Source organism: Tachyglossus aculeatus, chromosome X1 (genome assembly GCF_015852505.1).
Source record: "Tachyglossus aculeatus isolate mTacAcu1 chromosome X1, mTacAcu1.pri, whole genome shotgun sequence".
NCBI lineage: Eukaryota > Metazoa > Chordata > Mammalia > Monotremata > Tachyglossidae > Tachyglossus > Tachyglossus aculeatus.
In genome coordinates, this window is record NC_052101.1 from 3,851,877 (window position 1) to 3,869,434 (window position 17,558).

Genomic DNA, 17,558 nt, shown 5'->3' on the forward strand with positions numbered 1-17,558 from the left:
AAGAGTTGTCAACTCCAACATCTGGAGGTCAGGACTATCGAAGACCTTAGCGAATGTCAACTAAAAACGTTCAGGCTTTCAGTGCTAAATTTAGATTGATTGCTATCAAAGTATCAGGCTCATTCGTAAGGATGGGTGCTTGGTAATCTCTGCTCGAAGACAACTAAACTGGTGAAAACAAAATCCCTCCCTCAAGCTACAGAGCAGCCTCCCTAGGGGAACAACTCTGATTTAGAAATGTTTGAAAAACGGGGGTAAATGCTTCAATGCTTCAATCATAGTGCCTCTTCAAACTTTAGAAATGCCTGTGGCTAAGAATCCCTCTCAGGGTCGCACCTGGAGAGTTTCCAGTCCTCTTCCAGTTTCGACTACTGGAGGGAGAGTCAAGCAGAGGCCTGCCCAGTCCATTCTGAGCTTGGGCAGTGGCTAGCGAGTGGAAGGCCATCTGTTACAAGTTAAAACTCCCCTGTGCTGGGCAGTAACAACATGGGAGAGAATCAAGGGTGGAGACTCAAGTTTCGTGCACATTAGGAGGCGGTGGTCGTATTTTTACCGAGAAGATTCTATGGCTACGCTACCGGAATGATTGCAGATGGAGGTGGGGACTGGGGAGACGTGTCCATGGCATCATGGGGAAGCAGTGTGGCTCATTGGAAAGAGCACGGGCTTTGGAGTCAGAGGTCACGGGTTCGAGTCCCGATGTTGTGCCGAGAATCAGCGAGTGAGACCCAGGTAGAAATTTAGAAGTGGATTTTATTAGCGCGCGGCTGCAAGGGGCCAGGGACCCAGATCAAGCAGCCCTGATCCCATTCTCACTGCGTCTTTTATTCAGTTACAGCAACATGGGAGGGAGCATTTAGGAATTTCAGGAATCCAATTAGGACCAACAGGATGCTGTAAATTCTCTGTTTTTACTGCCTTGTAAAGGTTGTTGTTATCTGCCATATGGCCTTGTATAGATAGGTGTGTAAATTCTGTTATCTTCTGTTGTCACTGTCTTGTCAGGATGTCATCTGACCTAGGACCTTACATAGATAAGTGTTACTTGTTTAATGGCCTTGAAGGCATCTGTTGCAGACAATACAAAAAGGAGTTGTTCTCTCAGCCTGCACAAAATGGAGTCAGTCATGTCAAGTCCGCTAGTGGACAACAGGGATGGCTTTTGTCAGGCAGGTCAGGGTGGGGGAGGCCTTGGTTAGGCAGGTTTTGTGGCGGGAAGTTTTTGCGGGCATTCTTCTTCTGTGAAGAAGGGTGTACAAAGGGATGGGAGGAAGGGATGGGAAAACAAAATGGATATCAGACAAACCCGATCACAACATTCCCCACTTCTTATGGACAGAGTGTCAAACCCTTGACACGTTTGTGGCGACATCGTCATACCGGCCAACGGGCTCAGTTTGTAGGGATTGATAGTGGAGATCCCTAATGAGAAGCAGCTTAACAGAGTTGATGCGGGACTTAACAAATTCTAGGAGGCGATTCACTAAGCAGGGTCCGACGAGCAGGGCAACTACGAGGAGAAACAAGGGGCCAGCTAGGGCAGACACAAGCGTGGTTAACCACTGGGATGTCCGGAAAAGACTCTGGTACCAGGTTTCGGCCCGTTCACGCTCCCTTTGCCTGTCTGCTAAATTTTTCCTCACCAGATAGAGGCTCTCCTGAACAACTCCAGAGTTATTCGCATAAAAGCAGCAGGCCTCTCCCAGGGCGGCACAGAGGCCACCCTGTCTCAGAAACAATAAGTCCAAACCCCTCCGGTTCTGGAGGACCATCTCCGCCAGGGAGTCAACCTGTCGCTCCAGAGTGGAAATGGAGTGCTCAAGGTGGGTGAGGTCAATATCCACCTGGGTGCTGAGTTCTCTGTAGCTAGCCTCCCCCCGCACCAGTGCGGTAGTGCCCAGGGCGGCAGAACCCGCTAAACCCAACCCCACTAGAATGGGGATGAACAGTGGGGCAGCCCGCTTACGACGGAGGGACCAATCCTCCCGCAGGGAAAAGTGGTCCCACCCATCAGTGCCAGGCAACAAGGACACTCTGGGAACGATGGAGACTAGCACACAGAGAGGGCCACCGGGGTGAGCAAGGAAAACTCGGGCTGAAACACATCGAGTGATTCCGTCCAAACACGCCCACCAGGTGCCTGGTGGGGCGGGGAAGTAAGCAGAACCGGAGGAGGACCGGACCATCACACTGAGGGAGCAGACAGGCGAGTATGGGGAGGCATGGAGGTTCGTGTTATCCGAGATTAAGCAAACCCCAGAGCCTTGGACATCCCCAAGAGTCAACCTTGGCTGGTCCCATTCACAGTTGTCAGAATCGGAGGTGGGAGACACAGAGTTATTGATAGCCACTCCAATATAGTATGGAGGCTGGGCATCCATGCATAGCCAACAGCTTAGGCCCAGGTCTGGTCGAGTGGAGTTGACCACCCCGTAAACGGCCTGTAAGAGGCCCATGACTGAAGGATGAGGGGGTTTCTGGCTGGAGGACTCCCCCTCACCTGGCTCTTGAGAGCCAATTGCCCCGGTGGGTGTCTGATGGGATTGGACAGTGGAGGACGGGGCCCGTGGTAAGGACTGGACAGTGGAGGACGGGGCCGGAGGTCTAGGGAGGATTTTTGGGGGCAGAGCAAATTCCCCAAGGGGGCCGATTGGCAAGTAGGATGTTACGGGGGATTGCTTAGCAATGGTAAAGATAATCCCAGGGTCCGCCCAGGCCCTATTTCTGCCATCTAATCTCATGCCCCATTCGTGGGGCGTATTCCAGAACCTACTCTCAGGGTTGCGAAGGGTGAGAAACAAGGTTGTGGATCCAGGGGTTGGGTCCTTTTGGATAGTCAGGTGCGAATCCGTCCCCACGCGGCCCTCTTTGGCCCCGCAAGCCGCCCCGCGGAACGAGGATACTACAATGGCGGTCACACAGGCGCATTTCGGGCAGAAATGGGACGACCTATCCAGGCACCTGGCAGCCCAGCCATCTGTAAGGAACCCCGGGCACATTCTTACTTCAGAAAACGGATTACTACAAGGGGAAGCGCCTCCGATCGAGGTGGGGAAGAGGGAGCATAAATCCAACCGGAAATACCGGCCATCATTCAAACCTTGGTTATGGGTCCATGTACCTTCTTCTGAATAGAATGTCCAGAGTACCTGATCCCCCTTTTTCATCGTCCAGGTGTTTTTGGGTTTTGGGGCATGAGGGTTGAATGACATCGAGGGAGAGGGGGTCATTAGGGAGGCGAGGAGGAGGAAATGCGGGAGAGTCTTAGCTTTAGGGGGTCGGCCTGTGCCTCCGCCTTCCATGTCGGGGCCGCAGCAGGTTTCACTCGACTGTGATGGAGCCAGACAGGAACGGAGTCAACCTTGATGGCTGTTGGCGTGGTCAGGATGACGGTGTAAGGGCCCTTCCACTTAGGCTCCAAGCCGGAGGCGGTGAATTTCTTGACCAGGACCGAGTCCCCGGGTTGGAAGGCGTGTGCGGGTGCAGAGGTGGGAACTGGCAGGGCGTTTCGGACAGATTTCAGGAGTGTTCCCTGTGTTTTCTGGAGACCCTGCCGGAACTTAATCAAGGAAGAATTAGTAGCGTCCACCCTGAGTTCCTCCCTGATTAGAGGGAGGATTGGCGGGGGTCTACCAAACAGAATCTCAAAAGGTGCGAGACCCGACTTATTGGGGGTACATCGGCTTCAGAGTAGGGCCAGTGGGAGGAGCATTACCCAATTTTCCTGAGTTTCAAGGACCAGTTTGGTGAGGAATTCCTTAAGAGTTCGGTTAGTACTTTCTACCTGACCTGAACTCTGTGGTTGATAGGCACAGTGTAATTTCCATTCTATTCCTAAAGCTTTGGCTATGCCTTGGGACACTTTGGCTATGAATGCTGGACCATTTTCAGACCCGAGTCCCAGTGGGAGACCAAATCGCGGGAGAAGTTCATTTAGAATCTTTTTCACCACTACCATGGCTGTTTCGTGTTTAACTGGGAAAGCTTCTACCCACCCTGAAAAAGTGTCAACAAATACCAGGAGGTATCGATAGCCTGCCGCGGGGGGTTTCACCTCTGTAAAGTCTACCTCCCAGTTTTCTCCTGGCTGCAATCCCGGCAATCTGACTCCTGAGGGAGCAGCCTTCCCCTGCTTCGCATTTACCTGTGCACATGTTCCACACCGGGTGGTTATGCTCGCTAAGGGGCTGTCCAAGTGTGGGATAAAGTACCTATCTCTCAACAACAAGCCCATCTTTCATACCCCCAGATGGGTGATCTGGTGTAGCCGCGTGATCCATTCTCTCCCTACTTCCTCAGGGACAAAAATTCTTCCCTCTGGAAGGACCCACCATCCTGACCCATCTCTAGTCCCCCCTTTTTGTTTTGCGAAGGAATCATCCGAGGGGGAGTAGTGAGGGGCCGGTGTATCATTAGGGTCGAAAACAGGGCATAAGAGGGCAACGCTGGGAGGGGACTTTGCCACCTCTCAGGCAGCCTCATCCGCTGCCTGATTGCCAATGGCCTCGGGTGAGTCCCCGTGCTGGTGCCCGGGGCGATGGATGCTGGCCACCTGGGCCGGCATCCAGACCGTGTCTAGTAAAGACAAAATCTCCTTATTTTTAATGGTTTTTCCCGCCGAGGTTAAGAGCCCTCCCAACAAGTTTACCCCGGCTTCGGGTATGATCAGGAATTTTCCTGAGAAGTTTGACCCTAGGTATTCTAGTTCTAAGGTCTCTGTAACAGGGACCGGGAAGTTCTCCCCCTGCACCCCCGAGATCCTAATGATTTCCCTCTCGATTCTGGCCCTCATCGGCTGTCTGGTTAGAGACGATCGGGTAGCGCCCGTGCCTATCAAAAGGATATAATACTGTTAATCTTGTTTTTCTCTGCCCACCCTCAAATTTGTCAAGGGCTCAGGGTGGGCTTGTTCTATGGGCTCCTGATCCCCCTAGTCTTCCCCCTCCACGAAGGAATTACTAAAATTATCTCCTGTCCCTTCTCTTTCTCCTTCACACACACTTACTCTAACCTTCATACACATACAATTTCCTTCAGAGGCAATCTCTCCACCCCTCATTCCCCCCTTATGGGACACCTGCTTCGCAGGGTGTAGATGCCTGAGCAGACAATTTCCTTCAACTGCAATTTTTTCACCTTCCCTTTTCCTTCATGTACCTAGAACTCTTTTCTTTTTCCCGCTGAGGACACCCTCTTTTCTTATGCCCCTGCCGGCCGCAGGCGTAATAAATCATGATCAACTTTGCCACCATCTGCACGATTTATATCATAATCTTTCTTTGCTTTTCCTGTTGTTTTGGAGTCTGCAACATCACTTTGGTGTGCCGGTTTTTCTCTTTCTTCCCCCTCTATCTTTCTTCTCATCTATTTCCTTCAGCACAAATTTACCCACCGACGGCCGCCAGACTGCGGCATACACAAATTCCCCATCATTCCGGGGTTCCCTCATAATTACATAGATGTTCAATTCTTGGCAAACCCAGTCCTCGGAGGATCCGTACTTTGGCCAGAAGACGTTCCCTCCGAGGTGGGCGCCAGCCCAAGTTAGACAGTAATATGTAATTATTTAATAATAATTTTTATAATTAATTTCTTCTCTTTTCTCTTATACTCTGAAAGTTCATCGGACTGCCTTCCGGAATTTCCGGGAGGGACTTCCCACCACTCGGTTTTGACTGAGATTTTTCCTTTTCCCACCTTCGTTTCCTCAAGTCAAACAGACACTCCCGTCACTTTCTAATATCTAGAGAACTTTAACCGTGCACTAACCACGGTACTAAGCGCTTATGGAAACACGTACAACGATAAGTAACCTCCCCCGTCCATATTCTGGAGGTCCATCCCAATACTTGAATCTGGGTCCCTTTAATGGGGCCTATGCCACTCGACTCTCTCTGAGAGTCCAGGGCGGGCTCTCAAACTGCGGGATGTCCCGAAGGGCGCCCGGGTTACAAGGAGGGGGAAGATCATCCTCCTAGGACTCCTGGAGGACTTTTTTGGGGGGGTGTCCCTGGAAGGGGGCCCTTTTTTAGGTTGGGCAAAAAGAACTCGGATGCCCCTTTTCAGGGAGCAGTTTTTCAACCAGGGAGGGGGGTGGGTAATGAGGTCCAGCCAAACGTCAATATAGGGGAACTGATCGGGGTGGCCAGGGGTCCCAGTCACAATTCTCCAAACCTTGTTTACAATTTGCTTATCAAAACTACCCTGAGGGAGCCACCCCACCCCGAAGGTGGGCCACTCATTCATGCAAAATAGAATGAGCTTCTGTTTCTTTAGGGTAATCCCATAATCATACCCATCCCGGTATCCTTTTTTAAAGTGGCTGAGCATACAGTTCAAAGGCGTTTCTGGCGTGCTGGCTGAACCTCCCATTCATACAACACAGAGACACAAACAAACAACAACCTGGAGGCGAACACATCCTTCCAGTAGACATTGGAGAAGTTGCCCTGAAGATATTCGTCCCCGATCCAGGTGGAAACCTGCCTGGCAGTCTGTGAGCGTGGAGGTTTCAGACAGAGGATCGTAAAACAGAATTTCCTAAAGGCAACGCTTCCACATATAGAACAGTTTCACAGACAACCGCGGAACCAGAACCAGAACCAGAATCGGGCAGAGACCCAACGTCTTGGGGTGCCCGGGGAATCGAGGCGCAAAGCGCTAACTGCCGCGTCCGGCACTCGTTCCCTCCAGAAAACAGAAACCAGGTTACCTCCGGAAGTAGTTGATCGTTGCCGATCCCAGGATCCACCAGGCCGAAATGAGGATCAGTCGGCGTCAGGGGACAGTTTAGACCTCTCAGCCTTGAGTTCCGGGGCCCTGGAACGTCTCAGGGGCCGGCCCCCCTAGAAGTCAGAGCAGAATGGTCTCCTTCCCCCGAGGCCGAGGTCCTTCCAGGTTGGGTCTCCACGGTGACACGGGACACCGTGCATCTCGCCAGGGCCTCCAAATGTTGTGCCGAGAATCAGCGAGTGAGACCCAGGTAGAAATTTAGAAGTGGATTTTATTAGCGCGCGGCTGCAAGGGGCCAGGGACCCAGATCAAGCAGCCCTGATCCCATTCTCACTGCGTCTTTTATTCAGTTACAGCAACATGGGAGGGAGCATTTAGGAATTTCAGGAATCCAATTAGGACCAACAGGATGCTGTAAATTCTCTGTTTTTACTGCCTTGTAAAGGTTGTTGTTATCTGCCATATGGCCTTGTATAGATAGGTGTGTAAATTCTGTTATCTTCTGTTGTCACTGTCTTGTCAGGATGTCATCTGACCTAGGACCTTACATAGATAAGTGTTACTTGTTTAATGGCCTTGAAGGCATCTGTTGCAGACAATACAAAAAGGAGTTGTTCTCTCAGCCTGCACAAAATGGAGTCAGTCATGTCAAGTCCGCTAGTGGACAACAGGGATGGCTTTTGTCAGGCAGGTCAGGGTGGGGGAGGCCTTGGTTAGGCAGGTTTTGTGGCGGGAAGTTTTTGCGGGCATTCTTCTTCTGTGAAGAAGGGTGTACAAAGGGATGGGAGGAAGGGATGGGAAAACAAAATGGATATCAGACAAACCCGATCACAACACCGACTCCGCCACATGTCCGCTGTGTGACCTTGGGCAAGTCACTTAACTTCTCTGAGCCTCAGTTCCCTCATCTGTAAAATGGGGATTAAGACTGTGAGCCCCATGTGGGGCAACTTGATCACCTTGTATCCCCCCCAGCGCTTAGAACAGTGCTCTGCACATAGTAAGCGCTTAACAAATGCCATTATTATTGTTATTATTATTATTATCGTTATGGGTCAGAGACGACAACAGCACAAGACAAGACAACGGGTAAGACACTGAATCTCTCTCCAACATTCCTTCATTCATTCATTCAATCGCATTTATTGAGCACTTACTGTGTGCAGAATACTGTACTAAGCACTTGGGCAAGTCACTTCACTTCTCTGTGCCTCAGTTCCCATCTGTAAAATGGGGATTAAGACTGTGAGCCCCACATGGGACAACCTGATCACCTTGTATCCCCTCAGCACTTAGAACAGTGCTTTGCACATAGTAAGCGCTTAACAAATACCATTATTATTATTCATTCATTCATTCATTCAATCGTATTTATTGAGCACTTACTGTGTGCAGAATACTGTACAAAGCACTTGGAAACTACAGTTCGGCAACAAATAAAGACAATCCCTGCCCAACAATGGGCTCACAGTCTGGAAGGGGGGAGACAGATAACAGAACACAACAAAGTAAGTGGACAGGTATCAGTTACATCAATGTAAATAAATAGAATTATGGATATATACACATCATTAATAAAATAAATAGAATAATAAATATATACATATGTACACAAGTGCTTTGGGGAAGGGAGTGGGGTAGAGCAGTGATAGGGAGTAGGGGTGGTGGAGAGGGGAGAAATTTTGATTACTCAGAGGAAAATGGGGGCTCAATCTGGGAAGGCCTCCTGGAGGGGGTGAGCTCTCAGTAGGGCTTTGAAGGGGGGGAAGTGAGATAGTTTGGCGGATTTGAGGAGGGAGGGCATTCCAGGCCAGGGAGAGGACATGGGCTGGGGGTCGATGGCGGGACGGGTGAGAACAAGGCCCAGTGAGGAGGTGAGCGGCGGCAGAGGAGCGGAGGGTGCGGGCTGGGCTGGAGAAGGACAGAAGGGAGGAGAGGTAGGAGGGGGCAAGGGGATGGACAGCTCTGAAGCTAATAGTGAGGAGTTTTTGCTTCAAGTGAAGGTTGATAGGCAACCACTGGAGATTTTTCATTCATTCATTCATTCAATCATATTTATTGAGCACTTACTGTGCGCAGAGCACTGTACTAAGGGCTTGGGAAGTACAAGTTGGCAACATATAGAGACGGTCCCTACTCAACAGTGGGCTCACAGTCTAGAAGGGGGAGACAGACAACAAAACATATTAACAAAATAAAATAAATAGAATAAACATGTACAAATAAAATAGAGTAATAAATATGTACAAATATATATACATATATACAGGTGCTGTGGGGAGGGGAAGGAGGTAAGGTGGGGTGGGTGGGGAGGGGGAGGAGGGGGAGAGGAAGGAGGGGGCTCAGTCTGAGAAGGCCTCCTGGAGAAGGTGAGCTCTCAGTAGGGGTGGTGACATGTCCAGAGCGTTTCTGTAGTACAATGGCTGGCATAGAGTAAGCGCTTAACAAATTCCATAAAACAAATATGAATATGCGTATAGTGTATCCCCCACCGTAATCAACCATAGTTATTGAAGGACACTATAGTAATAATAATAGCATTTATTAAGCACTTATCATGTGTGAAACACTGTTCTAAGTGCTGGGGAGGTTACAAGGTGATCAGGTTGTCCCACGTGGGGCTCACAGTCTTAATCCCCATTTTACAGATGAGGGAACTGAGGCACGGAGTAGTGAAGTGACTTGCCCAAAGTCACACAGCTGACAATTGGCGGAGCTGGGATTTGAACCCCTGACCTCTGACTCCAAAGCCCAGGCTCTTTCCACTGAGCCACGCTGCTCACTTGGGCAAATACAATGGTTAGAAGACTCAATTGCATCTCTCAAGGTGCTCACAGTCTACCCTGACAGTAGAACAAGAAAAGTAGAGTAACTGTGAGAAAGACTGTAGGCTGAAGCTGCCTTTTAATAATGAGGGAAACATCGTAGCAGGGTTTCCCGATACAGTATATGAGTAATATAACCCACTGGACCGGGAAGCATAATTGCTTAGAAGACGACTGTTCTTTAGCAAATAAGCATGGCTTCAGTCATTTGAATGCTAATAAAAGTAATCAAAATTCTCAGGAGAGGTGTTGGAGAAATCAATGAGGGTAGATTAGAAAGATGTTAGAGTCTGCCAGAAACCAACAGAAGGTCACACAGTAAGTTATTTAACTGCTTGGGTTGAACTCCTGGGAGCCATCTGGCTTCAATAATTCTGAGTTCTGTACTTACTATTAAGGTATTTATTGCCCACTTATGATGTGCAAGGCGCTGTGTTAAGAAAAAATAATTGTCTGAGCAGACATTATCCCAGGAAGAGCAATAAGAGGGAGGAAGATCCAGGATCTCATGACCATTTTACAGATGAGGAAACTGAGGCTCAGGGAGGTAAAATGAGGTGACACAGCAGGGCAGTGGTGGACTCAGAACTAGAACCAGGTTTTCCAATTTGTAGTCCTCTTGGGCTTTCCACAATGCCACACTGCCTTCTGGTAATAACTTCCCTTTTTGGGGCAATGTAACAGAAATCCTGCTTCATTTAGAATTTGCACGGCAGTTAAAGATCTTATCTATGAAAGGTCAATAGCTTTTCGTGAGTGCTTACTATGTGCAGAGCACTGTACTAAATTCTTGGGGGGGACTGCAGCGCAAATGAGTTGGTGGATATGTTCCTTAACCACAAGGAGCGTAAAGTCTTGAGGGGGAGACAGGTTTGAAATTGAATCAAAGGTGTGTGTTGTGAGGATTACAGTGGGATGAATAACAAGGGTTTAAAGGGTACATGATAATAATAATAATAATAATAGCATCTATTAAGGGCTTACTATGTGCAAAGCACTGTTCTAAGGGCATAGGCACATAGGAGATGCAGAAGGGAGAGGGAGAAGGAAAACAATGGAGTTAGAAGGGGAAGGCCTCTTGCAGGAGATGTGATTTTAATAAAATTTTGAAGGTGGGAAGGGTTGTGATCTGACATAAATAATAAAAATGATGGCATTTATTAAGTGCTTACTATGTGCCAAGCACTGTTCTAAATGCTGGGATAGAAACAGGGTGATCAGGTTGTCCCACCGGGGGCTCACAGTCTTAATCCTCATTTTTACAGACGAGGGAAGTGAGGCCCAGAGAAGTGAAGTGACTTGCCCAAAGTCACACAGCTGACAACTGGCAGAGCCAGGATTTGAACCCATGACCTCTGACTCCAAAGCCCGAGCTCTTTCCACTGAGCCATGCTGTTTCTCAAGGGGGAGAGAGTTCCAGGTCAGAGGGAGGATATGGGCAAGGGGACTAAGGGAGAGATAGACGAGATTGAGGCACAGTGGATAAATTGGAGCTAGAGGAGCCAAGTGTGGGGTGGGTGATAATAGGAAATTGGAGAGGCATAATAGGAAGGGACAAACTGATTTAATGCTTTAAAGCCAATGGTAAGGAGTTTCAGTTGGATACAGAAGCGGATGGGAAACTACTGGAGGTTCTGGAGGAATGGAGAGATAATTTTACAAAAACGACCTGGGTAGCAAAGTGAACTTTAGACTGGAGTGGAGAAAGAAAGGAGGCAGGGAAGTCAGCAAGCAGGCTGAATTTTTTGGGAGCTTACTGTGTTCAGAGCACTGTATCTGGTATGTATTTATTTATATTGATGTATGTCTCCCCCTCTAGACTCTAAACTCATTGTAGGCAGGGAATGTGTTTGTTTATTTTTACGTTGTAATAATAATAATGATGATGGTATTTATTAAGCACTTACTATGTGCAAAGCACTGTTCTAAGCATCGGGGAGGTTACAAGGTGATCAGATTGTCCCACGGGGGGCTCACAGTCTTAATCCCCATTTTACAGATAAGGTAACTGAGGCCCAGAGAAGTTGAGTTAGTTGCCCAAAGTCACACAGCTGACTATTGTGTCCCGGACTGAGCCACCTCCTTCCTCTCCCCCTACTTCCCCTCCCCATCCCCCCCAACTTACCTCCTTCCCCTCCCCACAGCACCTGTATATATGTAAATATGTTTGTACGGATTTATTACTCTATTTATTTTATTTGTACATATTTATTCTATTTATTTTATTTTGTTTTGTTCTCTGTCTCCCCCTTCTAGACTGTGAGCCCACTGTTGGGTAGAGACCGTCTCTATATGTTGCCACTTGTACTTCCCAAGCGCTTAGTACAGTGCTCTGCTCACAGTAAGCACTCAATAAATATGACTGAATGAATGAATGAAGTGGCGGAGGCAGGATATGAACCCATGACCTCTGACTCCGAAGCTCGGGCTCTTTCCAATCAATTCATCAATCATATTTATTGAGTGCTTACTGTGCGCAGAGCACTGTACTAAGCGCTTGGGAAGTACAAGTTGGCAACATCTAGAGATGGTCCCTACCCAACAGTGGGCTCACAGTCTAGAAGGGGGAGATAGAGAACAAAACCAAACGTATTAACAAAATGAAATAAATAGAATAGATATGTACAAGTAAAATAAATAAATAAATAGAGTAATAAATACGTACAAACATATATACATATATACAGGTGCTGTGGGGAAGGGCTGCTTCTACTAGTGACTAGTGACCACAATCCCTAAGGAACCTTGCTCTCTGTTATACTTTGTTCTCTAGAAAAGTATTGAATTGAAGAAATGAACAAAGGCTCTTTTAGTGATTCTTCAACTGATAAGATGATCAGATTGAACACAGTTTCCATCCCACATGGGACTCAAAAGCTGGGAGAGAGAGAGAGAGAGAGAGAGAGAGAGGGAGAGAGGGAGAGAGGGTACAGGTTTTTCCCCCATTTTACTGTCTGATGCTGATATATCAGAGGTCGTGCGTTCAAATCCCGGCTCCGCCACTTGTCAGCTGTGTGACTTTGGGCAAGTCACTTCACTTCTCTGGGCTTCAGTTCCCTCATCTGTAAAATGGGGATGAAGACTGTGAGCCCCACGTGGGACAACCTGATTACCTTGTATCTACCCCGGCGCTTAGAACAGTGCTTTGCACATAGTAAGAGCTTAACAAATACCAACATTACTATATATCAGCCTGGAGTCTTCTTGCTATAACTTGGATGTGATGCAGAAGCAGCCCTTAGTCAACTAGGACATTCTCTAAGTGCTCTCCCAAATGCTTAGTACACTCTGCATATGGTAAGCACTCAATAAATACGATCAAATGAATAGTAGTCAAGGCGGGATATGATCAGTTCTTGGATTATAGCATGGTAGCAGTTGGGATGGAGAGGAAAGCGTGGATTTTAGCAATGTTGTGAAGGTAGAACTGACAGGATTTTGTGGCTTAATAGACAGCCCACGGCCTTGGGAGTCAGAAGGACCAGGGTTCAAATCCTGCCTCCGCCACTCGTCTGCTGTGTGAACTTGGGCAAATCACTTCATTTATCTGTGCCTCAGTTACTCCATCTGTAAAATGGGGATTAAGAAGCCAAGCCCCACTTGGGACAGGGACTGTGTCCAATCTGATTACCTTGTATCTACCCCAGCGATTAAAACGGTTTTTGACACATAGTAAGTGCTTACCAAATATTATCATTATTATTTATCATTATTATTTGGGTAATAATAATTGTGGTATCTGTTAAGTGCTTACTAGGGCTGTATTTTTGACTGTCACAGCCATCACAGTTTAGATTTAGTTTTCTGACTTTAACTGCTAGGTTCTGAAAGAAGAATTCTAAATGTTGTGTTATAATTAAGGTTTGTTGATAATTTAAGGATGATTTTAAGATGCCCCAGACTTAATTACATCACAATGAGGACAAGATTCAAAACATGTAGAATACATGTATTCCAATTCATGTTGAATCAGGATGCATTTCCAACAGCTGATATAAATTACTTTTATCAAAATCATTTAAAGTCTCACGTTTAGTACTGTATCCTAACATCATTCTATTTCCACATTTGAGCATATTGAGAAAATCAAGTCTGTCCACTGCTTTTTCCAGGGAATAATTACAACTTTGGGGGGTACATGTTCAGTGAATTAGATCAGGAAACACCTGGAGGAAAACAGATACATAAGCAATTATTAGCAGAGGGCTAGAATGAAAAAAAATTATTTTATGGACTGGATTGCTTGAAGAAAATTACACTGACCTCTCATTTGAAATTACTTGAGCAATTTAGGAAAGTTACAAATATTGCTCAATTTCAGGACTGTGCACAAAATCTGTATATACCGCCGAAACTCTGACGGTAGCTCTCACAAAGTAACTAATAGGAGCCAGAGAAGAGTAAGAGGGAAGATGGGGTGGAGCGTGGTGGGAAGACCAACTAAGAGATCCTGGAGTCGACAGTAGTACTAATAAAACTGATGAAAAAAATAAAAAATAATTAAGCATTTATTATGTGCCAAGCACTGCACTAAGCTTTGGGAAAGATACAAGGTGGTAATCAGGTCCCATGTAGGACCCACTGTCTAAGTATGAGGGAGAACAGGCACTGTATCCCCATTTTGCATGTGAGGAAACTGAGGTACAGAAAAGTGAAGTGACTTGCCCAAGGTCACACAAAGTTAGGTGGCAGAGTTAGGATTAGAAGCCAGATCCCCTGACTCTCAGGCTCGGGCTCTTTCCCCTAGGAAAGAGAAGCAGCGTGGCTTAGTGGAAAGAGCCCAGTTTTGGGAGTCAGAGACCGTGGGTTCTAATCCTGGCTCTGCCACTTGTCAGCTTTGTGACTTTGGGCAAGTCACTTAACTTCTCTGGGCCTCAGTTACCTCTTCTGTAAAATGGGGATGAAGACTGTGAGCCCCCCATGGGACAACCTGATCACCTTGTAGCCTCCCCAGAGCGTAGAACAGTGCTTTGCACATAGTAAGCACTTAACAAATGCCATTATCATTATTATTATTCACCTGAATGTCCTGCTGACACCTCAAAATCAAATAATAGGTGGAAAACAAAAACTGCTCATCTTTTCCTCTAAACCCACTGCCATACTCAATCTAGCTCCAAAGAACTGAAACTGCCATCTGTTCCAAGACAATGAACTATTTCTGATTGCTACCACATGCTGATCTGAGTACGGTGCTCTGCACACAGTAAGCGCTCAATAAATACGACTGATTGATTGATTGATTGATTGATTGCTGTCAGGCCCACCTCTCCCTTCTTACTTAATTCCCGAGGCTCCTAATACCGGGATGGTAAAAAGGTGAGGGGCTCAACCTTCCTGGTTGATGGCATCATGCCACCATGGCCTGGGACCCAGAGGACCTGTGTTCTTATCCTGGCTTCTCCACATGCCTCCGCTGTGACCCTGAGCAAGTCACTTCACTTCTCTGTGCCCATGTTTCTCCATCTGTGGAGTATGGATTCTCCCTCACTATGGATTGAGTATGTTGATCACACTGAGTTTGGATCTCCCTGCTCTCCTTTAGCCTTAAAATGTTAGCCTAAATCGGGACAGGAGTTGTGTTTGACTTAAGTACCTTGTCCTTGCCCTGGTATCTAGTATAGTGATTGATACATAGTAAACACTTAACAATTAAGATTATTATTATTATCATTAGTAGTAGTAGTAGTAGTAGTCCCACTGTGGACAGCAACATGGGTGACCAAACATCTCCAAGCTCCCTTTATGGCCTTAGCAACATATACTATATGTTGACAACTTGTACTTTCCAAGCACTTAGTACAGTGCTCTGCACACAGTAAGCACTCAATAAATACAATTGATTGATTGATTGATATACTATACAATATTATCTACCTAATCCATTAGTGAATTGTCATGAGCAAGCATGTGTTTGTGATGAACTGAAAAAATTGGGATAGCATTGATGAAAATCAGAACCTCACCCCCACAATAGAAACCATGTTTCCTTCATCATGCTTTGAATCATCAATATCCCAGTCTGATTCCCATTTAGAGATCAATAAGTCACTTAATATTTATTCAGTGCTTACTGTGTGCAGAGTAGTGTACTAAGCACTTGGGAGAGCACAATATAACAATAAACAGACATGCTCCCTGTCTACAATGAGCCCACAACAGTATAGAGGAATAGGGTTAAGTTTAGGTTTAGGGTTGGCTTTAGGTTGAGGGTTAGCTGTAGGTTTAGGGTTAGAGATTCTTTCCTTCATAATTTCATTTATTGAGCGCTTACTGTGTGCAGAGCACTGTACTAAGTGCCTGGAAAGTACAATTCAGCAATAGAGACAACCCCTGCCCACAGCAGGCTTATGGTCTAGAAGGGAGAAGGAGACAGACATCAAAACAAGTAAACAGGTATCGTTAGCATCAATATAAATAAACAGAAAAAAAAATAATAATAATGATGGCATTTATTAAGCACTTTCTATGTGCAAAGCACTGTTCTAAGAGCTGGGGAGGTTACAAGGTGATCAGGTTGTCCCACGTAGGGCTCACAGTCTTCATCCCCATTTTACAGATGAGGTAACTGAGTCACAGAGAAGTTAAGTGACTTACCCAGAGTCACAAAGCTGACAATTGGCAGAGTCGGGATTTGAACCCATGATCTCTGACTCCAAAGCCCGAGCTCTTTCCACTGAGCCACGCTAATGGTTAGATGCCACGAAGTAGGTGGCAATGCCTTAACCGTATATGTTTTGGAAAGGCCACAAGGACCTCTTCCATCCTTCTCAAGGGGAGTGCTAACCTCTTCTTTCACGCAACACAATGGAGACAGACTGGCTCCTGAGAAGGAACTTCATCCCCAGTTTGTATCCTGTTTCCATAAGACTCTCCATTCAATTTAGAAAGATCAATCCTGGTGATTCACTGATGGGATTAAGCTCCCATTGTGTGCAGAGGACTGTGCTAAGTGTGTGGGAGAGTATGATGGCTAGTATCAACAATCTCTGTTCTCAAGAAGTTTATAAACTAGAGAGGGAGATACCATTAGGAGCCAATTTACAGATAGGAGGAGGAAGAAAAAACGGCTGTGAATATGGGTCAGAGCTTAATTGTCACTTAATTGTTTGAGTCAATATGTAAACAAGTGCTCCAGGTGTTTTGAATACAAGCATGTAGAGTTAGTACAGAGGGAGCAATTACTGCGGGGGGGGGAAGAGCTAAATTAATCGGGAAAGTTTTCTGGAGGAGCTATTATTCTAGAAAGGTTTTAAAGATGGTAAAGTCTGTGGTATTTAGCCCCAAACCCTGTAATAATAATAATAACAATAGTATTTGTTAAGCACTTACTATGTGCAAAGCACTGTTCTAAGCGCTGGGAGATACAGGGTGATGAGATTGTCCCCCGTGGGGCTCACAATTTTAAACCCCATTTTTCAGATCAGGTAACTGAGGCCCAGAGAAGTGAAGGGGCTTGCCCAAGGTCACAGAGCTGACAAGTGGTGGAGCCAGGATTCGAACCCATGACCTCTGACTCCCAAGCCCGGGGTCTTTCCACTGAGCCACGTTGCTTCTGTAGCAATTACTAAGCATGTATCTTTATACTCAGTAGCTTCCCTTACCTGTAATTTAGAGACTGTCCATCCTTCCCTTTAGATTGTAAACTCTTTGTGGGTAGCGATCAGTTCTGCTACCATTACAGTTCCCTTTTAAGAGCTTGGTAGAATGATCTGCTATCAATTAATCAATCAATCAGTGATATTTACTGAGCACACGACTGTGAGCCCACTGTTGGGTAGGGACCGTCGCTATATGTTGCCAACTTGTACTTCCCAAGCGCTTAGTACAGTGTTCTGCACACAGTAAGGGCTCAATAAATACAATTGATTGATTGATTGATTAACCTGTGTAGAGCACTGTGCCAAGCATTTGGGAGAGTCCAATATAAGAACCGGTTGGCATGGTCCCTGCCCCCAAGGAGTTTACAATCTGGAGCATGGAGTAAGCCCACAATAAATA

The 17,558-nt window shown here is 46.6% G+C and overlaps 2 non-coding genes across 2 annotated transcripts; one reads left to right on the forward strand and one right to left on the reverse strand.

Annotated features, from left to right (window-relative positions):
* Positions 1-318: 318 nt before the first annotated feature.
* Positions 319-456, forward strand: LOC119920164. Its single transcript, XR_005447928.1, has one exon. It is a non-coding gene; the product is annotated as a small nucleolar RNA SNORA7 (small nucleolar RNA).
* Positions 457-16,238: 15,782 nt separating this feature from the next.
* Positions 16,239-16,363, reverse strand: LOC119920190. The gene has a single exon (XR_005447952.1). It is a non-coding gene; the product is annotated as a U6atac minor spliceosomal RNA (small nuclear RNA).
* Positions 16,364-17,558: the final 1,195 nt, after the last annotated feature.